This window comes from Apus apus, chromosome 2 (genome assembly GCF_020740795.1).
Source record: "Apus apus isolate bApuApu2 chromosome 2, bApuApu2.pri.cur, whole genome shotgun sequence".
Lineage (NCBI taxonomy): Eukaryota > Metazoa > Chordata > Aves > Apodiformes > Apodidae > Apus > Apus apus.
In genome coordinates, this window is record NC_067283.1 from 13145069 (window position 1) to 13169562 (window position 24494).

Genomic DNA, 24494 nt, shown 5'->3' on the forward strand with positions numbered 1-24494 from the left:
CCATATCCTTTCTTGAGTGAAGAAGTTTTTAGTTTTACTGAGCAAGAACTAAAGAGAAAAAACATAATTACATTAGTATCCTCCTAGAAAACTGGCTGCAAAGGGTAGCAGTGAATAATGAGTCAAAATTATTCAGATTCTTAGCAATATTAGAGTACCGATATTTGCATAACAACACACCATTATTATTTAGAATAAATAGTAGATTGGACAGAGCCTGTTCAAATTATAATCTATAGAAGACAAAAAAATATTTTCAAGGTTGTTTCCAGAAATATTTACATAAACCCACTTTATTTTTCATAATTTAAGCTGACTTTAAATTTTCAAGAAAGCTAAGTGCAATTTATGTCTCTCATATTAATTGAGAGACATATATTTCTCTAGGTGTCAATATTCATCTTTGCCAATAGATACAAATACCAGGATTCATGTGAATCCTTTTTTGGTTGATTACACAGCTCTGTATCTGGTGACATAGTCAATATTAGTTCATATTGCAAATCCAGAACTTTATGGCCAAGAACAATTTCTGTCCATATACTTCCATTATATGTCAGTTGTTGTACTGACATATTATATTTAAAAAACAAAAACAACAAAATCCATTTCACTAGGAGATTAATAGTAATCATGTCAATTCTTCCTGGAATAATGCATATATATCTGATATTTGTCTAAACAATATAAGAACTCTTCCAGTTCATTCATGTTGAGTTTTGAAGTAATAATTCTGTTAAGAGGTTTCATAATTGTGATTAAGTTTTATGGCTCATTGTAGATACACAATCAATAGGCACAATATATGTTTGATTTTGCAATATTTTGTATAGAATTTTGGCTGTAAAAACTGAAGCTAACTTCATAAAGAAGCTATAGCTCTGTAATTGGAACAATTTGTGTAATAGTACCAGTGGCAGGAGGAAAAAATGTCTTTTGGACTAAATAGGAGTAACTCAGCTAAGTAAGGAATTGTGGGTTGAAAAGCTATGTCTTAAGGATTTATTCCTTCCTTGTATGGAACTATTTTTTCCTGTTTAGCAAAGTAGAGCAAAGCATAAGTATTTGTCTCAAGAGAGACTGAACAGTAAAGAAGATAAAAGAAAACCCACAAAAAACCCCAACAAACAGAACCAAACAAAAAAAAAACCAACAACAACAAATAACAAACCACCAAAATGGCTTAACTTTGCTCCATTTATTTTCTAAATAACAGGTTTATATGGTTACTTGCACACAAAACCAGCAAATTTGCTACAACACAGCATGTAAGGTGGAGTTAAAAGACATGATGTAATCAGAAGTAGCGCAATTCTTGAATAATTCCAGAGGTAAATTTAAGCTGAAATATATTTATTTTTTCTTTCCCCCCAGAGGATTTTATTACTTGTTCATGTCGATTCAGTCCTGGTGGCTTTATGTCCTTCGCAGAAGTATGGAGACTTCCTGGAAAGCAGTAATGGGACTGTAGTGCCTCTCATTAGCACTGCATGTATTAAGAGCTGTTCCATACCTGGAGTGAGGAAGACGTGCTACTACACATCCTTCTTTCTTCATTACTGGAGTAGCTGTACCCTGTCTTGAGCCTGAGAAGAATATTTCTAGAAGAAATGGAGTCAAGTCCTCTCCCAACACCTATAGGTCTATAAAACATCTTTCTTTCACTTTCCCTGGTGGTGTGCCCCAATCCTCTTCCTCTGACCACCCCTGTAGGTTGCATTACTCTAAGCCAGGCTATTCAGGGACTATGACTGAATGTGCCACAAAAAGACATTGATTTATGCTTTAGGTTTTTTTGTTTATGTTCTGTGTTATTCTATTATGGTGGAGGAGGCAGTCATTTATTTTAGATAATTTCCCTTTTTTTTCTCCCTCTCACAGAATCACAGAATCTTAGGGGTTGAAAAGGACCTCGAAAGATCATCTAGTCCAACCCCCCTGCCAGAGCATGATCACCCAGAGCACATCACACAGGAACGTGTCCAGGTGGGTTTTTAATGTCTCTAGCAAAGGAGACTCCACAACCTCTCTGGGCAGCCTGTTCCAGTGCTCTGTCACGCTCACAGTAAAGAAGTTTTTTCTGATGTTTACGTGAAACCTCCTATGTTCCAGTTTGCACCCATTGCCCCTTGTCCTATCACTAGACATCACTGAAAGAAGCCTGGCTCCATCCTCCAAACACTTGCCCCTAACATGTTTATAAATATTGATGAGATTGCCCCTCAGTTTCCTCTTTTCCAAGCTAAAGAGACTTAGCTCCCTCAGGCTTTCCTCATAAGGGAGATGTTCCACTCCCTTCATCATCTTTCTGGCTCTGTGCTGAACTCTTTCAAGCATTTCTCTGTCCTTCTTGAACTGAGGGACCCAGAACTTGATACAATATTCTAGATGTGGCCTCACCAAGGCAGAATAGAGGAGGAGGAGAACCTCTCTTGACCTACTAACCACACCCTTTCTAGTACACCCCAGGATGCCATTGGCCTTCCTGGCCATAAGGGCATATTGCTGGCTCATGGTCATATTCTTGTCCACCCAGACCCCCAGGTCCTTTTCTCCTACACTGCTCTCTAGCAAGTCAGCCCCCTCTCCTTTCTCTTTCTGTCTTTCCATTACTCTTTACAACTGCTGTGTGTGAGACAGGAGTCTTTTGTATTTTAGAATTTATCTGAGAGGAAGAGACATTGATACTATCTCTAACATACTTATTACTAAGCAAGTTTCAATTCTTGTAGCTCAGTTTCAAGAAGTGTGAGTGTAAGCTATTGACTCTTTAACCACAAATTCATTTATTTCCTGGGATATCTAAACAAAAGAGTAGTTAATATAATTTCTAATAGTGTTAACTACAGTGAAAATTCTTACCCTGAAATTTGCTGGTACTAGAGGAAAACATGATGTGTAACAGTGCTCTAGTGCAATATTTGCATTTGCTGGTTACAGCATTCATGCAGAACTTTTAGTTGGCTTCAGCAGAATAAGCCTAACTCATTCAGTATGACTAGGAGGGGAGCTGTTAGAATAAGACAAGAGCAGTACAAGCATGTGAAATTCCATTTGTCCATGACACAGCCCAAGGGGCTTTGAGCTGCCTATTAGGAATCCATTCTCTGCCAATCTCCACTATGAAGAGCTAGAGACCCCTGAAGAAATGTTCATCAGTGGTAATTGGACTGCCATGGCTTAGTACTGTATCATTAATTATATAATTGCATTTGATTAAAAATCCCTACAATAGCAGGTTGCACTTGATCTGGTCTTTTAAATGAAACTAAGAATGAAAGAATAGAAAAAACTTCCTGTGCATTAATAACTGTGAAATTACATTCAGGATGTAGTACAGCAACTTGCATTAAGCAGATTCTTGTTCTGTCACTATGCTAGAAAATATCACAGTTTCAAAAGCCTTAAGTTTAGCATTTTGACCTCAGCCACTTTTGCAAATGTTAGCCCCTGATTTGTCGAATGGACTGCTCGATGGTTTTAATGGAGTATTCTTTCTTTTCTAACTGCCAGATTTTCTCTGAAAAATGACAAGCATTTTTGGTGGAAATAAAAATGAATTTTAAAAAAGAAAAAAAAAAGGAAAGAAAGAATGGATTTGACCTGCTCCTGACACTGATTGAAGATTTTCCCTATACTTTGTGTATCCCATATAGAGGCTGGCGCCAGTGGTAGCTTCTGAATGAGGTTATCAACATCACCTCAGTGCACCTCATGTGCTTTTAAAATGCTCTGAGCAAGGTTCTGTCAGTGATGAGTCTCAAAGTCTTCAGGTAGAGGAATGAGCAGCAGCAGTCTGAGGACAGTTTTTAGCTGCCTGTTATCAAGGCAACAATGACTTTAAGTACTGCAGGCATGATTGAAAAGGCATGAAAATTGGCGTGTAATATTCTGTTAGCATCCTTTAACACGATTCTGATCTCTGAACCTGTTGTTCAGTGATAGCACAATTCAAGGTCCCAGGAAAGTTTCCAGCATGGACCAAGCCAACCAGCCTGGATGGAAAAGATTCTGAGCCTAGAGATATGTTCTGAATTATACCTTCCCACTCCAATACACAGAATAGTTTCTCGCCAATTTTTATGTACAAAAGCAGAAGTAGCCTGGAAAGCTGTGCCAGGGATTGGGACAGGCCTAGGATCTCATAGCATTGCCCCTTTTATTTTTTCAGCTAACAACCTTCAATTGAAGGGGAGGGGAGCAGAGGGAAGGAAGAAGACTCTTTCCATGATAAAAAAGTGGTATTTAGTGCTACTGTAGCAAGGGACAAGAGCTAAAGGAATACCAATAACCTTACTCAGTGGGTAAGGCTATTCTAAGTGTTTGGGGCTGTGTTCACAACAAGCACGGGGCCTGTGCCAAGCCAGGCCTGAAAGCTCTGTCCCCTGATGGAAGCAGCCTTTGACTCCATTGTTACTACGCAAAGTAGAGATAAATTACCTTCTCTGGTTCTGAGGGCAAATATCAGAGCTCACATTTTAAAAATTAAACCCGCTTCCTCAAGGGGCAGAGGGGTGACTATGCCTAAATCACTGCAAGCGAATGGTCCTCTGGTCCTGGAACTTAGCACAGGTGCTGGCAAGGGCCTGACGCTGTTTGGGGCAGTGGAATGACCCACAGCAGGAACTGTCCTGATTAGATGATTATGTACATGATCACATCTCTAGAGTCCTGGTCATGTTCAGATTACTAATAAAAACATATCCTTTTAAAACCTGGCTTTTTTGTGTAAGTATATAGATGGGAGCAAATCCATGAGTGAAAGTTGATTACTATCCATTCTAATTAGGAAAATGTGTTTGAGATCATCCCTGTGCCCTGCAAAGTTCAGGGAAGCATTCTGCCTCGTGAAAATGCAATGTCTTTTAGTGGCTTTAAGCTAATTGCATATTTATATGAATAGCATTTATTAGCAGCAGTGTATTTTGAGTCAGAACAGCCAGAAAAAGGACTACCTCAGTAAATGCTCAGTAAATGCTATCAACTTTCAGTGTTTCATCCTAAAGGTTATATTTTGAGGTAGATACCAGGAAAGATAAAGAAATCAGGGATAATTGATTCTCTACAAGATTACTATTTGTCTCACTGGATGACTAATTTTAATAAAGTTAACATTTCAAGAAATCACCCCAAAAATGTGCTCTCTGTATTAGCAACCTACCAGCTTCCATTCATTTGGCCAGAGCCAAATAAAAACTAGAAAATCCATGTTGTTGTTGAATTCCATTTCATGCCTTATGTTAGAGATTTGTAAAACTGTCTCTTACTGACTTGAAGATAAGTGAAGTAACAATGAATTCAGCTTGAGGCAAGCTGCTTTTCAAGCAGACCTGTCAGGAGACAGAAAGACAGTTCAGAGTAATTCATTCTTGTGCTGTGTCTCGAGCGACTAGCGAAGGAATCTGGCATATCTGAAACGCAAATACCATTAATGCGCTGTGCTGAAAAAACATACCCATGCACAAACCCCACAAAAAACCCAAACCCAAACACATCATATTTCTAATTTGTAGAGGAATACAAACTGTGGGGTAAGCATAGGAACGAGAATGCATGAGCTAATTGACAGGAAAAAAGGCTCTTTGCCTATAAAGTGCTTTTTAGAGAATATACAATCCAGAGTAGAGTGGAGAGCTGAGGTTAATCCATTCTCTACGTTTACAAAATGCCTGCTCAAGAAAACAATCTCTGGAGGATCAAGTGCAAGTGACCTGTGAACCTGGAAATGAAAATAGAAATCGCCTGTTGGAAAATAATGTGGATAGGAAAAAACAGATATATGCAGAATCAGCTTGAAGCAGTGTACCTACAACTAAGCAATTCAGCCACTGAATCATTTTTCCCCTGAGAACAGAAAGCCTTTAACCAGTATCCAAACTGGATTTAAAGCTTCCAATGGATCAAGGACTTCCATGTCATTGAAGCAGCTGGACCAGTGTCATAGATGAGATTGTAGGCACAGTTATAGAAAGCACTACAGTGTTTTTCTGCTTCAGAAAAAAATTTAATGGGGTGTTCCTTCTATTTTTGGAAGAATTGTGAAAGCTTTATGGCAGCAAAGTGTATAACAAAAATGAAAGGATAATGCTAACCTTTTTAGATTTATGACATTATTATGGATTATGAGTTATTATTATGAGTGTCTATGAAATGCTAGTAAATAACAATGACGGAAAAACACCAAATGGCCTCAATGAATGCAATCCACTTCACAAAGAATGATACTTTCTCTCTAATAATCCTTGTGGAGATGAATCACACCCAGTGTTACAGTACTTGGAGCCATTTCCCATGTGGGTCTTATTTAACAAAAGAAAAAAAAATCTGAAGTTTTAAGGCACTGTTTGCTATACCTCTGCTTGCTCTTAGTAGAACAGCAAACAACAGGGTGGGGAAAAATGTACTCTTGTGTCTGATGAATCACCATCTCTCCTTGTCACGGTTCAGGAATGCTAGTTTGCCTTTTTAAATGGGACTGATATTTAAAACTTTCTCTGCTAGCAGCACATTAATTTTTGCAATTGAATGCCTGCTTCAGCTGAATGACCTGAACATTTGCAGGAGCAAGGTGCTGCTGGTCAGAGGAGAAACCCTTTAGTAAAATATGAATAACATACTGTACAGCATCCTGGCTGAGTCTTAAGTAACCATGCTCCTGGCTACTGTAATTCTCTTTCCTCTAGAATGTAAGTACTTTGTGACATGAAAGGGCAAAGAGCAAACAAACAAGCAAACAAATTAAAAATACAAACTAGACTCAAGGGAAGTTGAAGCAAGCAGAAGAATATGTGATAGACCCGGAACTAGTTACTAATAATGGCAAGGCTTTGCTATGTCTTTAATATGGAGGAGGAATTGATGAGGTATATGACTGGTGACAGTGTGGGACTGGTCATAGGGTCAGCATTTCCAGAAGGGCAACATGGATCTGTTCTTGACTTGGGCTGAGATTTTTCTGGCTCTGTTACTTGTCTGTTGTACAACACAGATGCAAATAATTAATTTATTTGTGCCACACCTTTTGTGTGGTTCATTAAACCTATCTCCTTGTACCACTCTTGCCCGGCTGCAAACACCAAGAAGGAGAATAACCATGGAAAAATGCCTGGGAGGCTTCTCTGCCAAAATGAAAAGGCACTATTCTTGTTCTGTAATTTAAGCCCAGTGTCCCAAACTCAGCAAGCAGGTGTGGTAAAAAGGAGCCTAAAGGCTTTAGAAATTACTGTAAATGTTAGAAGTATTGGAAAGGAAGAACAGAAATATTTCAGCCACCATGAGAAGATGAAAAGTTGGGAAGAAAATAACCTAGTAGAGTGCCAACACCCAACAGAGAAAGTAAATCTGACTACCTGATTAGAACAATGATAAGATCTCATATGTCAAAATCATCTTTGGTTTTGTCATCAAATTTCTGGTTTTGATGGTATTTGATGTCTGCATTCTAAATAATGAAGATGCTCCCAAATTACATAGAACCTTGGAACTTATGGAGCCTATGAGTAGGAATAGCAAAGAGGTATTTAAAGGGGAAAAAATAATCTTCTCTTCAGCAGCAAAAATGTAAGAAGTAATTTACTTCCAATTATTCTTAATTTTATTTCTAATATGCCAGAGGAACACCAGGCCCAGCACTTTGCTGGAAGAATACTTTTGTTCTCAGGTATATGATCTACATAAATTGCATACATTTGGGGAAGAAGGTATTTCTAATATATTTTTTGAGATATCTGTTAGAATTCCCTGTTGGGATATGAAATTATATTAATTGCTATACATATTCCCCCAAAGGGGCATAAGTTAGATAAACTTAAGAAAATTGACCTAATTAAATTTTGAATTATAGATTCCTAAGAAAGAGTCTGTCTTGGGCCATTTTTAGTGCTTGAACTGGTATTTCATATTGTTATCAACAGATTAATGCTGGATACTTTTCAGTCTTCTTGACTCTCCAGATTCCTTATGATACTTAATATTTTCTAACTTGCTCTTTCAAACAGTAGCTTCCAAAAAAAATCAACAAATTTATTGCTTGGTACAGGAAGCTGTGGTAACTTACTGTAGTAGTTATTTTTGTACGATGTGCATGCAAATTCATTTTTTTTAATAATTGATGTCAAAAGAGTTTCAGGAAATGCAAGATAAATATAAGAAAAATCTCAAATTAAGGAACAAACAAATTAATTTTTTGGATAAACACTTGAACAGAGCAAATGAAACAACAGAAAATAAAAAAAAAAAAGTTATTCACTTACATGCTTTTCCTGAGTCTGGAACAAAGGAGGGACAGACATTCTGGAAGTCTCCTAGTAATGATAAAAGAAGAAGGCAAACAAAGTCAGCATTGGTTTTTACTAATTGCCAAAACATTCTCATTAATTGCACAAAATATTTTTGAGCACCACTTAAAGCATAGGAGAGTCTGGAACTATGATTATTGAGGAATTTGGAGAACTAGGAACACTGACTAAGCAGCAAGCTCTGAAGTTCTTTAGTGACTTATTTTTTTTTATTATTTTTTTCCTTCAGAATACAAGGGAAGTATCCAGAAAGAGAAGGTACAAGGTACTGCCCTAACTCAGGAAATCACAGTATCACAGAGTCATTGGGATGACAGGGACTTCAGAAGGTGCTCAAAACTGGGTCAGTGCAGAATTCGGATGAGGTTACTTAGGGCTTTGTACAGATAGGTGCTGAAAATCTCTAAAGGTACAGATCACCAAAACTGCAGGTCATTATATTCAAGGATAATACTATGAGGGAATGTGTCGGTACTATGCTTGCTGACAAGAAGCAGGGCTAGATGAGTATTTTGGAACGTCCATGGGGACATTCTTAAATTCTTCTAAATTTGATTAAAAATATTGACAACCTGTTGAAAATATTACAGTAGAATGCAAGATGGATCATACTGGTAACTCACAAAACATATTATAGAAACATAGTGGAAAGCAGGAGAGCAAAACAATCCCCTCTTAAACTTTTCAATTATTTCAAACACCAAAAGGAAGCCTATCAGAAGTGCCAGCCAGGACAGTTTACTGAGGAAAAAATAAAAGTGGAAAAGAACAAAATAAAAATTAGGTCAAGTCACAAGCAAAGGAGTTTTAATTAGCCAGGGAATAACAAAATATTGTTCAAGAACAGTTATCAGCTGTGAGAAGAAGGAAGAGAGAATTCACTCAGGGAAGTAAAACTCCGCAAGAGAGGGTATCAGCAAACCTGGAAGCTTTTTGCCTTTCATTATAGACAGAAAGACAATACATCTATACAACTTATATCTATCAGAAAGGGTGGTAGAAAATGTTTGTGTAATTTCTGATGGGTTTTGTAGGTGTTTTTTTTTTGTTTGCTTGGTTTTGATTTTGTTTTGTTTTTTTTTTGGTTACAGCAGTTGTCATGTCAGAAAGTAAAGAGGTCAACAAAATAGTTGGAGAGCTTTTTCTTCCTATTCCTAAAAAAATATTTTTTTAAAAAGCATTTTTCTCATGCATTTTCTTAAGAACAGAGGCAAATATATAAATTATTCCTACTTCATCTAGGAATTCCTAGAATCATAGAATGGTTTGGGTTGGAAGGGACTTTAAAGATCCTCCTGCATGGACGCTGACCTGCACTTGACCTCCTACTATACCAGGTTGCTCAAAGTCCCATCCAACCTGACCTTGAACACTTCCAGATTCCTAGTTTCTCTTACATCATTTTCAGCCAGCATTTCCCTATAGCTCTGCTAAACCGTGTTATTTTCCATGGTACCAAGACTGTGTACACTGGCCCAAGCCTGAAGTTTTTGTAAAAACAGAGTATAGGCACCAGAAGTTAGCTAGCTAGGTAGGTTGGTACATATGAAGATAGATAGATAGATAGATAGATAGATAGATAGATAGATAGATAGATAGATAGATAGATAGATAGATAGATAGACAGATAGATAGATAGACAGACAGACAGACAGACAACAATTATAGATTTAAACAGACATAGCTATATCTCACTACACATCTCCTTTCCATCACTGCACCAGAAGGGACAATTTAAGAGGTGGTAATCCAAAGATTTTACAGATATTTTTTTGTTGTTTTCTCACCATGCTAACCAGGGAAGCTTTCTAATGTTGTAAAAGGTATCAAGAAAACTATTTATACCCAAAGGACTTTCAGGGAGTATGTAACATCAAGTTTATTAATTCCATAACACTCAATGTCAGTCTTCAGTACTGCTGTTAAATGCCCAGTGTAATGTCCGGATGAGATCAGGGACTATCTTCTTCCCAGAATTGTAAATGTCCATAGAAAGAGTCTTTTTGAAGACATTTGAAGGGGTGTTGTATTTGATGTGATCTGATTTTCAGCAGTTGTAACTGTTGATTTCTTGCCATTATACTTGCCATAAAAGAAGAAAGCACATTCTTTTTAGTAACAATGCCTTTTATAAAGCAGAATCACAGAAATGCTGCAGTCAATTCATATGTTGGGCTATTTTCCACTCAAACACCTGAGCAAATTACTTCCTTATCTCACTGGGTTTAGTGTTCTAGTTTGTAGCCTTTCTTACATTGTTAAATATATTGTAAAAGAAAAACACATTGGAATTTTGTACAAAAGACTAACTCCAGAGTAAATGCAGTTCAATCCATTACTAAATTTGTGAAAGCCTACAGTAATGAATTCAAACTTCAAGTGTGGTATTTCTGTTTATAATTAATGTTATTTTTCTAAATAATTATTTTCAACAGTAATAAAAAGCAGAAGACAAATGTTATTCTGATGTGCAGATCATTATATGAAAGGGCAGACTTTAATTATTGTTTTAAATATGTTCTTATATGTGCTAAAACAACAAGTCTTATTTCATTTCACTTTTAAAAGATAAAACAACCCACACAGCTTAATTTAATACACAAAAACATTACTCTCCTCTGCAAAGGAAAGACAGCAGCAGCTAAATTAAATTCAGACGTGCCCAGTACTTACCCTTTCGACCTTTGGTTTCAAGCCTATTTCTTTGTATGAATCAGGAGGGGAAAGGGAATAGTGAAGGGGACAGGAGAGGGGGATGAAGGGAGAAGTGGAAATGACGTGCTGTCTTTTGGTAAAAAGATATTTCAGACTGAAATAGGGTAATACTTCCAAGATTATCTGATGGATGGATTTTTATTTTTATTTATTTATTTATTTCTTAATGCTACAAGACTGGACACTGTTGCAGTCTTAGTGACTTTGGTTGTAGGGGCAGATTCTCTGGGTTGAGAATATAGTGAACAAAATTTGATTCAGGGTTACCTGGCCGGGGAAAACCATGACTTAGGAGACCTCTGTAAAACACAAATGATATTTGTGATCTCTGTGCATCCATCCTTGTGGAAGAGTGTGTTGAGGAGGACAAAGAGAAGAAGTGGCTGGGACACAGAGTGCATTCCCCAGCCCTGCTGCCTTTGGAATGCTGGATTCAAGCAAAACCTTTTAGGAGGAACTCTGATCCTTTGCGTGCAAGTGATAAACAGTGTACTCTGATTAAAAAAAAAAATTTCCTTTTAACTTAAAAAAACCGCCAACAATCAAAAAAACACACAGCTGATTTTTCTAACAGGCGTGGTGCATGTGCAAAGCATATGAATGCAACTATATGTGATAAACTATTTCACCCTTTAAGATGGAAAAATAAAAATCAAAATCAGAAAAATAAAAAAAAATACTTATGTGTGTTATTGTGCTAGGTACATATTAGAAAACAAATAGTAAAAGACTGAAGTTCTTATCTAAGAGGAAGTGTATATGGAATAAGACTGAGGTAATGCTGTACTAAGAAGAACAATTATTTACTTCCTCGCTTTTGTATGGTTTACATTCCACCTCTTGATCTTACACTCATACCAGTTTTGTTCTTAGTTTCTTTACATTTCGTTTTCTTGGTGCTTTTAAGGGAATTGGAGGCATGAAAAGTGAAATAGCTGTAATAATTTACTATGGAAGAAACATAACAATTATTTTTTGTGAATGAAATTCATCCATCAGACATCAAAGATGAAGATTATTCATAGTCTTGCACTTTGGACATCTAGGGGTTAGAAACATCCAGAGAGAATAATCAAAGGTATAACACAGCTAAGCCTTGGAGAGTCATAATAAACTAAAATAAAATCTACTATATACAAATAAAATAAGCATCTTTCATTTTCAGTTCTTGTCAAGTTTGTACCAAAGCTTGTATTAAGCAAATTCTTTGTATAACTAAATGCATGTAAGTTTCTTCTCTGAGGGAAAAAATATGGGTTTTGCTGATGCATAGGGTTTGAAGTATTCAAAACTTATACACTCAGCTGATTTTCTTTTCATAATACAAGTTTGTTTTACATCTCACATGAGATTTACACACCAAAATAAATGTGCAGTCTCTAAATTTATAGTTTTCAATAAGTCTAAACATTTCAATTCAAGAGTCTAAAACCACTATAAATATCTTAAGAACATTTTAAGGAAATGAAATAATATGATATAGACACCACACTTGGAAATTGTTACTCAAAACTTATTAAGTAAACTTATGAAAAACTGACACTGGGGAGCTGTGGAAGCAAAATCACAACAATGGCCACTAGAGTAGGGTAAAATCTCCCAAATTAAAAAAAAAAAAAACAAAAACAAACAGTAAAAAGGGAGTTAAAAGCAACTTTCAACAAAAATTTCCAGTATTTTAGAGTTAGCTTCCAACCCTGCATAGCAGTCAATTCTTGCAATGTTTGAGATTCCAAATGGTGATTATGAGGCTTGTATTATATATTTTTATTGCCATGTATTTTGCATAGAAATATTATTGGCAAGCATCAAAGTCAGTAAAAGCTATGTACAGGCTTTTAAACATAAGGCAAAACACTTTTTTGGCCTTTCTGCTTTGTTTCAGCAGCATTTTTAGGAAGCTATTTTAGGAATTTTCTCAATTTAAATTATAACAACTATGCTACTTATCCTGGTTTCTTAATGCATTACAGACACATTAATCATGCTTGTTAAAAATACTGAGTTCAGGAAAGTAGATAGCCTAGCAGAGTAAATTTTTTTTTTTTTTTTTTTTTAAGAAAATGTTTTTGTGAACTCAGTCTTTGTCAAGTACCAAAAATTTTACTATAAAATTTTCCTGTAAGTGAATAGGGTACCATGCTTCACTTTTCCTGAAGCCAACAGATCTTTCCTTTCATTCACTGCAAAACTTTCACAGAATCACAGAATCGCAGAATGTTAAGGGCTGGAAAGGACCTCTGGAGATCGTTGAGTCCAACCCCCCTACCAGAGCAGGACCACCTCAGGCAGGTCACACAGAAACTCATCCAGACAGGTCTTGAAAGTCTTCAGAGGAGATTCCACAACCTCTCTGGGCAGCCTGTTCCAGTGCTCTGTAACTCTCGCAGTAAAGTCAAACTTTCACGAATTAATATCTGGTTTTAGCTTTTTAAAAGCAAACAGAGGTGCAATACATGCACTCTAATATCTAAAAGCCATTGCATATTTCTCCACAGAAATTTTTATGCTCAATATCTTATTGGTATAACAACCTGTGATAGCATATGAATTTATCTGAATCACATACAGTGGGAATATTTTCTATCTTCAGCCACATAACTCAAGATAATGTGTAAATGTATTTGAGAAGATGTTGCTCATTGTGGCCTTAATAGATGTGCTGAAATCACCAGAATGTAATGTGACTCAGTTGGAGAGCTGAATATAAGACATCTCTTATCACCTGAGTGTGCTTATAATAGGAAACCCTGTTTTTCATTAATAGATCAGACAAAACTGTAAGGAAGGTTGTTGTATTATGGATACTCATGGCAAGAAGAACCAGTGTCAGCAGCAGAGTGTTGATAAGGAGCAGCTCAGTATCTGTATGTAATTGTTTTTATTAATTTATTCAGAGTCTTTAAAAAATCTTTTTCTCTTATTACGACTTGTCAGTTTTAGGATACCATGGTACAACCAAACTAATAAAAACCCTAGAAGTAATGTTGTAAATTCTTCAACATTTAGCAATATAAAAATCTTTTTGACCCTGGAAACATGGAAAAAAGCCCACCCCAAAACCAAAATGCAAATCAGTCTTTACACAATCACCAATTCTTCCTTCCTAAATCTGTTTCCTAGGTAACTACTAGATCACCATAGAGCTAACTTACAGTGTAGAAGGAAACAACAACCTGCAGCATCTTCATGTTAAAATTTTTAACAAAGATTTCTGCACCAAGGGTAATTGCAACATGTACAGATCACTGGCACTTAAAAAAGACTGTCTTGAGTTTTACGTTTTCTTTTTCTTACATTTATTCATTTTGGTGTAGATTTTTTTCCTCCAGAAATTGTTTGGTTGGTTGGTTGTTTTTTTTTTAATTGTTATGCAGTATGAGATACACATATTGAAAGGTGTACCAATTGAGTACCACATAGTTTCAAATTCAGGGACTATGCCTTAGTTGTTGATTTGAAACTCTAAAGCCATGATAGACAAAATAGGTGGAGAAATTTTTGCTTTCATGAATGGGAAAGGGAGTCATCATGAGATTCATCTCACCTGACTTTAACCACATAAAATTAATGTGCCTGGAAATTACTTCCAAACAAGTGTAAAAATTAAACAAACAAACTAACTAACTAAACAAACCAACCAAAAAGCAACCACATATGTAAATGGGAACTGGGGCAATCTCCAGAAGGTGGTTTACTATAGAGAAGTGAAAAGCAACAAACCAGTACTGCATGCATACACTTATGTGTGATGTAGCCCATGCAAGAAAAGGAAGAAGTCTCCTGAAGAGCTACTGATTCCTTAATCCAATATATATATACGGTACAGCTCACCACTGAAAAACAGGTTTTTGGAAAGTCAGGATAGTTAATTCTCACAGGTTACTTGACATATCCATGTCTAAGCTCCCTCATCTTTAAGTTCAGGATTCTTACTTCAGTGAATCATCTGGAATTTATGAAAAAAACACTTTACTGCAGGGGGTTTTCATTTTAGTAATATGAAGTGAAACCTGCATTGTTGCTGGTCAATAGATTTCTGATTGCAGTGCTAGGAAATAGGGCCACCTGACTGTGTTACATAAATGATAGGTGAGTCCGGTTCAATCTGAGACTAAGGCAATTTGGAGCAATTCTGCCCTCAGTTGTTTGGGTTCAGTTTCTCCTGATTCCATTAGGAATGGCACCTTGAACCTGAATGAAAAGAGTAGTTGCTATCAGAAATGCATGAATATAGTCACATGTATTAAAAAGCCGAGAGAAAAAGTATTATTTGTTCTTCTGAGGATGTATCAGAAATAGTTTTATTAAAATCTAGTGCTGATAGACCATCTTGAAACATGCTGAGAACACAGGCTATGAACTGGAAGAAAATTTCATGCAATTTTAAAGTGTTGAGCAAAAAATAAGAGCTGAATACAGGTGATTGGCTGAAATGCTCAGCACTGACAAGTTGGCCTAACTCTTCTTGTAAAAGTTGGGGCAGATGAACACTTTCCAGGACAGAGCTGTGGTAAGAAATAGTTCAGGTATAATCCCAGTGAGAAAGATTTCTATATATATTTTTATTTTAATCCATGCACAGTCAAAACAGTAGTTTTTGCTTTCTAGCATTTGCTAGGAAAGCTGGACAGAATAATGGCGTTTGTGCAACTGGATGACGTCTTCGCTCCCTTGAGTACGGCTTTATCTTTTACCACCTTATGATGAGAGCTGTGTGCATTCAGAGCAAAGCTGCCACATTTTTTGGCTTTCCTCCAGTTCCACTTAAGCACAAGCATTTCTGGAATGTTGCCAGACATATGTTTGTGTTCTTTCTCACTCACTGAAAGCAGTTTTTTGCAGTCTCTGTTTTTGTTGACATTTTTTGTCCAATTAAAGGTGACGGCCATGAGTTTGGGTGGAACTGATGCTTTAACAGAAATCCAAAGGTTACATTTTTGTGTTCTATTTTGATAGTGATTGGCAGCACTACAATGCTTACCAGTTTGCTTGCTTTGGACAGCCTATCCCAAAAAGCCTGCCCAAAAGGGCAGAGGAAGAGATATCCTTGATTACAGCTAGGCTGACCTGCAGCTTATCCCATGGGGGTCAGTTCCTCACCATGCCCACATGGTACTTGAGTCCTGTAGTTTATTTCAGGCTTTGCAAAGCTCCATCCTGTCTTTTTCTGTGCCTAAATAGGGTGGAGACAAGATGGAAGGAAACAGCCTTGTCCTGGTTTACCAGATATTGACCACTTGGCAATTGATTTCAACGGGTAGCAAGTACCTTCAGCAGTGGGCTGATGAAGTCCCCTTTCAACTGTCTCAGAGAAAACACCTTTTGAAAACTGTTTTTAGGATACCTGGAGACCTAATCCAGTTTCAGTTAGATGCAGTGTCCTTTTGCTTGCTTGCTTGTTTGTCTGTTTACTTCTTTGTTTTTTTATGAATTGAGTACCTTCTTCATGCTCTGTAAAGGCAAGGTGTGAAAGATGTATGCCTAAAAGCATGCACTCCAGGTGTAGGTGACACATTGCAGTGCCCCTGAATTTACAGTACCTGATGAGTTCAATAATGAAGAACTTTCTAACTGCATGATCATGAAGATTATGAGAAGATGTAGTCTAAATAATTACATGCAATCTATTTTAATAACATTGTATCTGCCATATATAGGCAATTAAATACCTGCAGTTGGAAATCTAGAGCTTTATTGCACCAAAAAAAAAAAAAGATGCAACATTCAGTAATAAAAGTGAACGTCAAGAACTATCATGCAGATTCAAATATTTTAACATGACAAAGCAAATTGATCATGGGAAAATGCCATTCTGATCTGATAGAGAATCTATTTTAAAAGAAAAAAAACAAAACACTATCTACTTTTTAGATTGGTCAGAAAACGGGAAATTTGAAAATATTTTTTTGTGATTTTTTTTCCAAAATGTGTGTATTTATGGAATTTTCTTAAATCTATTTTTTACATTTTATCTCTAATTACATTCCAAATTTTCCATTAATTTTGGAGCTGATCTGGACTTTCTGCAGATTGACAAAATGGGTCAGGCAGTTTCCACAGCCTCAAGATGCTCTAATTCAGTGCAGTGACACTGGACAATATGAATCAGAAATGTGCTGAGATTATCCCATCTTTCCAATTCTTTAATAACTCTTGTTTTCTTACAACACTAGCACATTCTAGGATTAAATGTAATTGATTAATAATATTCCTCTCTGATTACAGTTTGAAAGTCTGACCTTAAGAATTTTGCAATTATTTTCCACTTTCCTTCCCCCAGCCAGGTGTGGTGAACTGCATGCTCTGCAAGAAAAAAAAAAAGTGGGTCAGTTTTCTCCTCATTAATTTTCAAGTAATTTTTGACATCATATGTATTGAGAAGATAGAAAAAATGTGCTATATATCAAATTAGTCAGTAGATGCCAAATCATGTCCCCCTCGCCCCCAGCCCATATGCTAGCTTGCTGTGCAGATTGTGATTAAATAAAGAACAGAGTCCTGCTGTAAACAGGCAAAACTGTGAGTTTAGTTTTGTTGAATCATCACATCCTTTGTGCTCCTTCTAATTTTTCATATCTTCTCCCTTACTCTCTATTAAATGATGAATCTCCCAAAGGCAAATCCCTATGAGGTTGTACGGCCAAGTTACTACTCTCTATGAGCTGTTGTAACAGCACAAGTTTGAGGGGAGGGGAACATCTTTAGCCTCCTTCATAATTATGTATTGAAGCTTTTCAGGGAATTAAGCCAATTATTTAGCATTTTCATCTTTCCTTTTCTTTTGAAGACTTCCTTAATAGCAGGTTTAACAATTTTGTCCTTAACTGGTATGCAGTGCACATTTTCTGTTCAGGTATTAAAATTTTAAGAGCTCATTAGAGAATTTTTCTTAACAGTGAATTTATATCTTGCCATCCCCTTGTATGAAACACATGTGGCCACTGATGATCCTGTGGTAGAATAATTATTTAACAACTTGTGTAACCTTGCATTCAGTAATTCAAGGTAAGGCTATTTTTATACTATTCAGCATTTTGCCAGAGTGAGAATATTATGTAAAATTATTCAGGTTAAAGAAGCTATAGAGTTCCTCAAGCCAGCTGAAAAATACTACAGAGAGAAAAAGATGTTAAATGGGATCAGTGAAATAATCTATCCATTCTTGTATTCTATGATAACAGATATTTGATAGCTAGCCTTAGAAATCCTGAAAAGAAACTTTATGCTCTTTTCCTCCCACAAGAAAGCTCAGCTAGCAGCTTTAGTAATTAATACAACTTTCCACTTGCTATGATATAAGTTTTAAGCAGCTTGCATCACTGAAACTGGCAGAAATTTCTCCTAAAAACTGACAACATGATCTCATTCAGTCACAGAGATATACTCTAGTTTTTAGCATGGCTTCCAAAAGACTGTATTGCCAAAAAAAAATCACAACAAGCTGAAGTAATTACATTTGTAATACATAAATAAATAAATAAATAAATAAATAAATAAATAAAATGCCTAATATGTTTGAAAGGTCAATTCATGGAAGATCTGAACATGGAAGACATGGCTGATCACTGGAGAAAATTATTGCCTAAGAGAAAAACCACATGAATTTACAAGATTTTTTGTATGTTTCTAAGAGAATCAAGGACAGGACTCTGGGCCATCAGTGTTACTGTGAAATCTCCCACAAATGCATGTTTCATTTTTCATGCACAGTCTTTTACTTTGCTCATTCCAACTACTGCATTTTCAAGGCCTAAACTGATCTCCCAATTCACTTAATTTTCACCTGTCTGATAGCAAAAGCCAAGATAAAAGCTTACCTTTTTTTTTTCACAAGGACAAGGCTCTGGAGTATTCTTGCTGTTTACCATACAGGTTCATCCTCGATTATCCTGCCAAATAGGCAAATATACCTTTACAGAGGAACTTGTTTAATGTACAGATTTTAGAGCAAGGAATATGGCTTGATAAATGAAGGAAAGGTTTTGAAGAAGAAGCAGAAATAGAAGAAGCTTGAAACTGCACAGAAGAACATTAAAAAATAAGAATAATAATAAAAAAATTTAACAAAATTATTTAAATTAGTAGAAAGCTAGTCTCCAGAATTCCCATCAGAAGGAAACTTTCCTTGTGAGCATGCTTTTGTGAAACACAGGATGGGGTTTTAATGAGCTTCTCAGTATCAGCAGGACTGCAAATGGTAGAGGAAAAAAATAGTGTCAGGAAGCATATTGCCTCCCTGCAGCTGCTCTCAAGGTTTTCTGTGTGCCCAGGATCTGCAACTGCCACGTGTATCTGCAGAGGACTGCATCTGCAGACAGCTGCACAGCATTCTCCTCTGCCCAGCTCTGAGGCTTTCTGTACAGGAGGGAGACAAATTCCTCACGCTGCCTCATCTTGCACTGGGTACCTCCTCTGACACGTCTCACACCTACAATGGCTTTCTCCTCTTTATTTTATTTGGAAGATTTGATTGCTTAACTCAAGCTTTGGGTCTCATACCTGTTCTGGAGTAGAATTTGCACAGAATTTCTCTTCTCCCTCAGATCAGGCCAGTGGGGAAGCAGAGTGGTATAAATACAATGATGAGTTTGCCACATAATTAACGTACTAATGAAGCTCTTGGACTTAAAGGTCCCCTTTCTCTTGGTCAGAAACTTGCATCTCTTTAAAATCAAGCATTGGAAAGGAATAATAGAAAGGTGAAAGGATATGGGATTTGAAGAATACCGTAATAGTTTCAAGAGTTGCATGAAGGTTACTGGGCTGTTTTAAAACTACTGTCTCGCTTCCTTTTCAGTTTCATCTGTATCAGTGCTTACTAATAGCCAAGGGCTTTCCGTCACAGTTTGAACATCACTGACTTCCATGACTTTGACCTTTGATAACAAAGCTGGTATTGCCCATCGGGCTTTTTGCTTATATTTTAGAGAACTCAAAGCAAGCACAGCTCTGGTCTAATTTAAATAGGGGTCATCTGAAATTCAGTCCCTGCTATCTCTAAAAAAAAGAGACATAAAGTGGAAACCATGAGAAGTCAGGTTCTGTTTAGATTAAAGCTAAGGCCCAGTTACTTATGAAGTTGAAAGAAACAATTTTCTTCAGGTATTTTTTCATTAGAGTAATGAACAACCAAATTAAATTTTACCCATTTATCCCTTCATGATAATGTCACACACAGTAAATACCTACATAATGTAGCTACAATAAGAACTGCTGTTATTAAAGAGCTTAAACTTTGAACTTGGTGATATAAATTAAGCCAGTGAATAAATAAAATATAAAGTCAGTGAAGTTGAAAAGACAGTTCTTCATCTCGAGTAAAGCAGCAAAGCCCTAAAAAATATATCCAAACTCTGTCAAATTACGCCATTCATATAGCAGGATAACTCAGCAGAACTCTGTGTGGCATCATTTTTCCAAGCCTATTTGCAATTTATGGTTTGATCTAGAGCTGTGAGAGTGTCTATACATATTGTTAGTTGCTGATTTTGTTGTCAGCTTAGTTTATTGATGTTTTGACTTGACAATGGAATTAATTAAAGATTTTTGCTTGTTGACATTATCTTAAAATGACCACAAATTCCCATAGTGTCTTATAAATTCTTTGCTTCTGTTAGTAAGAAGTTATTGAGAGAAGAAACGTTCACAGACCCTGGCCTTTGATCAAGTCAGTTCAGTTTTTTAATGCAGGCACCCTGCAAGGCTACATGGCTTGGTGAGGATTTTGGGCCTCAGCTCCCACATATGTAAAACACTTCTACTCAAATGTGTGAGTTTGCTACATTCAAAACAGTGACGTATTGAGATGCTCCACTGATGGAAAGCGTATATATAACATTTTTGTATTTTTCGGTCCTTGATTTTCCTTCTTTAATGTATACTGTCTTTTTACTTTTTATTTCTATTACTTAACAGATGCAGAAGGTAATCTCACTGGTCTAAGTGTATCTACTAATGCAATCTATCAGGCTGTAGAGATTACACTGCAGGGGCTGTTTTCAGAATTGCACTGGATCAATAGCACAAGATTGTTTAAGCACACTTGCCTTCTTCCCACCTGAAGCAAATGGTTTGATTATCTTTTCACAGAGATTATGACACAAGGTGCTGACTATGGTTTTAATTTTATTTGATTGATGGATTTAGATTTCAGCTGCACACTATCTATCTATGGTTATCCACCCACAGTTCAGTTGCCACATCGATATGCCTTTGTGTGTGTGTGTCTCATCTGAAGAGTGGAGATGAGATAGTGGAATAATAACTCTCAGGTTTAATATTCTGCTGAGCATACCCAACTGCAGTTCAGCAAATGCTAAGCTGAGAGGTTTGCTCATTACATCTCTGGGAACTGTTATCTTATTGGCTTTGGAATATGCTAGGAGAAAATAGAAGCCTCAGAAACCAAATGAAGAATATAAAAAGTAAAAGCCCAGAAGCTCTGTTACTGAGCTGGAATAAGTTACTTAAATATGAAAGAAGCAAGAAAACATAAGCCATTTGCCTGAGGCTGCCTGAACTGTGACGACCTCATTACATTACAACAGGTGTAGTCTGGAGCTGCTAGTATTTTTCTTCTTCTGTCATAACTTAGGAAGAATCATTCTGAGAGTGTACCTATTATGTCTCATAGACATGCTCTCTACAGATGGAATCAAAACCCTTGCAGGGAAAAAAAAAAAAAAAAAAGGGAAAGAAAAAACCTGTACAATATGTCACAATTAATTTCAATTTGCCACAATTAGTTTATTTTTAATTTTTATTGTAAAATGTAATCAACATAGTTGATTACATTTTGCAATCTTCATTTTGCAAAGAGAGATTCTTTTCCCACCAGTGTGGATAGAGATGCAAGCAACCCTGGAAAGCCTTGAAGATATGCCAGTTTGACTGGCAATATAATCTACCTTGGTGAACTCCGGATGATGGGATGTGGGCAGCTGCATTGAAGGTTTTGGCAGACAGATGCCCTCCTGTCATTCAGCCTTACATCAATTACCAAGTATAAGCGATCAGTCATTTATATTTCCACGTTCAAAGGTATCCAAAGAAGCTTAAAGCACAGTATAATTTTATGCTATGCAGCTATTTTACAGCCAAAAACCAAGGGGTAGCAAGAAAGGGTCAACACTTTGCTAAAATGCCAATGTTTCCCATCCATCTGTGCCTTCAGAAAATGCCCGTAAGTGGTGATGTGGACACATGTTAAAGACTTAGTTTTGTCCAGTTTGCCATCATAAACTAATACACAGCTCTTATATTCAATCAAATCTTCAATTTCTATAACTTAAACTACTTTTTTCTATAACTAATCATCACACAAGATCAAAAAGTATTTTAACTCTCTATTACATACACAAAGTACTGCTACTTTCTCCCTGTTCATTTGAGATCTAATAGCCTGTCTGCCCAAGCTGTGAAATGAAACCCTAGGTCTCCAATTAAGAGTCAATAACATGAACCTTGAGACAGAGAAGAAGCACAAACACTTGCTCACAGTTTCATTTTTACATTACGCCTTTAATTGTGATGACCTTTCCCTGTGCACTGGTTTAGCATTAAAATCATGGACTAGAATGAATGCTTTTATCTTTACATTAGGTTAGCATAAGACTGCCATTTGAGTTGCTCTTTATGAGAAATATCAAAAGCCAAATTCTGATCTTATGTACAGCGCAGTAAATTTAAGGTCTCTCTATTGAATTTCATGTGAGATTAAACTACTAATTAGTTCTATCTGAATCATTGATTCTTTAAAATGTATTCAGTGGGAATAACAGAAAGAAGAGCAGTTTTTAATGAAATGTACTTTTTATATAGACAATATTTCTTTAGCACTTAATTACCTGTTAATCAGAAAAAAACAAATAAAGGCTATATTAAAAATATAATGTAATTTCAAAAATTATGCAAGATAGATACTTATACAGGATCATGTTAATGAAATAAGCATGGGCCATCTTATGGGTTAAATAAGCATGTAAGAAGTAAACACTGAAATAAACATTTAATGAAATAAACATGACCATTACCATGGCTATGAAATAAACATAGGTCATTGACCCTGGAGAGAAAAGGGGTCCTAGAAAGCTGATTAATATTCAAAGATTGCCTCCTCCAAGGTCAACAGTAGCCATCCCAATGAGCAGGAACCCAGGGAAAAATATCAGGCAGCCTGTGTGGATGAAAATGGACCTCCTGGCAAAACCTAAACATGAAAAGAAAGCATACAGAACTATGCAGTTCTGAGTTCCCCAGCATCAGAGAGATATGGAGCTACTGGACAGAAGCCAGCAAAGAGTCTCTAAGATGATTAAGCAACTGGAACATCTCTCATATGAGGAAAGGCTTAGTGGGGACTGTTCAGTTTGGAGAAGAGAAGGCTCAGGGAAAACTGATCGATGTGTATAAAAATCTGAAGTGAGGCTGTAAAGAATACAAATTCTGAAGCTGTCTCAAGGACAAGAGACACGCACAATGTGAAACACGGCAGGTTACATCTCAACGTCATGAAAAATGTTTTTACTGTGAGGGTGACCAAGCCCTGGGACTGGTTGCAGAAGGAGGTTGTGCAGTCTCCATCCTTGGAAATATTCAAAAGCTGTCTGGACATGGTCCTCAGCAGACTGCTCTAGAGAAGGCAGATTGGACCAGATGACCTCCAGAGGTCCCTTCCAACCTGAAAAATTCTGTCGTTCTGTGATTTCAGTAGTGGATCTAACCAATTCAATATAAAGCTCAGCAAAAATCTATTATGAAATGTGAATAACAAGATATTTATCCAGTATCATGACTGAAAACCATTGAGCAAGTTGTTCTGTTAAACACTTTGCCCATCCTCACCTTACTTCTAAATTCTAAGGCCACATTTCCTTTTGAAGACTTGTGTGACAGATCAGGTTTTGAATCATAGAATCATAGAATCATAGAATCTTAGGGGTTGGAAGGGACCTCGAGAGATCATCTAGTCCAACCCCCCCTGCTAGAGCAGGGTCACCTAGAGCACATCACACAAGAACGCATCCAGGTGGGTTTTGAATATCTCCAGTGAAGGAGACTCCACAACCTCTCTGGGCAGCCTGTTCCAGTGCTCTGTCACTCTCACAGTAAAAAAATTTTTTCGTATATTCACCTTGAACCTCCTATGCTCCAATTTCCACCCATTTCCCCTTGTCCTATCACTGGTCATCACTGAGAAAAGCCTAACTCCATCTCCCTGACACTCACCCCTTACGTATTTGTAAACATTAATGAGGTCACCCCTCAGTCTCCTTTTCTCCAAGCTAAAGAGACCCAGCTCCCTCAGCCTCTCCTCATAAGGGAGATGTTCCACTCCCTTCATCATCTTTGTAGCTCTGCGCTGGACTCTCTCAAGCAGATCCCTGTCCTTCTTGAACTGAGGGGCCCAGAACTGAACACAATACTCCAGATGCGGCCTCACCAATGCAGAATAAAGAGGTAGGAGAACCTCTCTTGACC

General features: G+C 36.8%; 2 long non-coding RNA genes across 2 annotated transcripts; both read right to left on the bottom strand.

The window, feature by feature from the left end:
- Nucleotides 1-1320: 1320 nt before the first annotated feature.
- Nucleotides 1321-8289, bottom strand: LOC127381398 (uncharacterized). Its single transcript, XR_007888712.1, has 3 exons — nucleotides 8253-8289; nucleotides 5162-5330; nucleotides 1321-1586 (listed from the first exon to the last, which is right to left on the bottom strand). It is a non-coding gene; the product is annotated as an uncharacterized LOC127381398 (long non-coding RNA).
- On the bottom strand, nucleotides 8278-19026 carry LOC127381399 (uncharacterized). Its single transcript, XR_007888713.1, has 3 exons — nucleotides 18833-19026; nucleotides 17255-17318; nucleotides 8278-8303 (listed from the first exon to the last, which is right to left on the bottom strand). It is a non-coding gene; the product is annotated as an uncharacterized LOC127381399 (long non-coding RNA).
- Between the last annotated feature and the right edge of the window lie 5468 nt (nucleotides 19027-24494).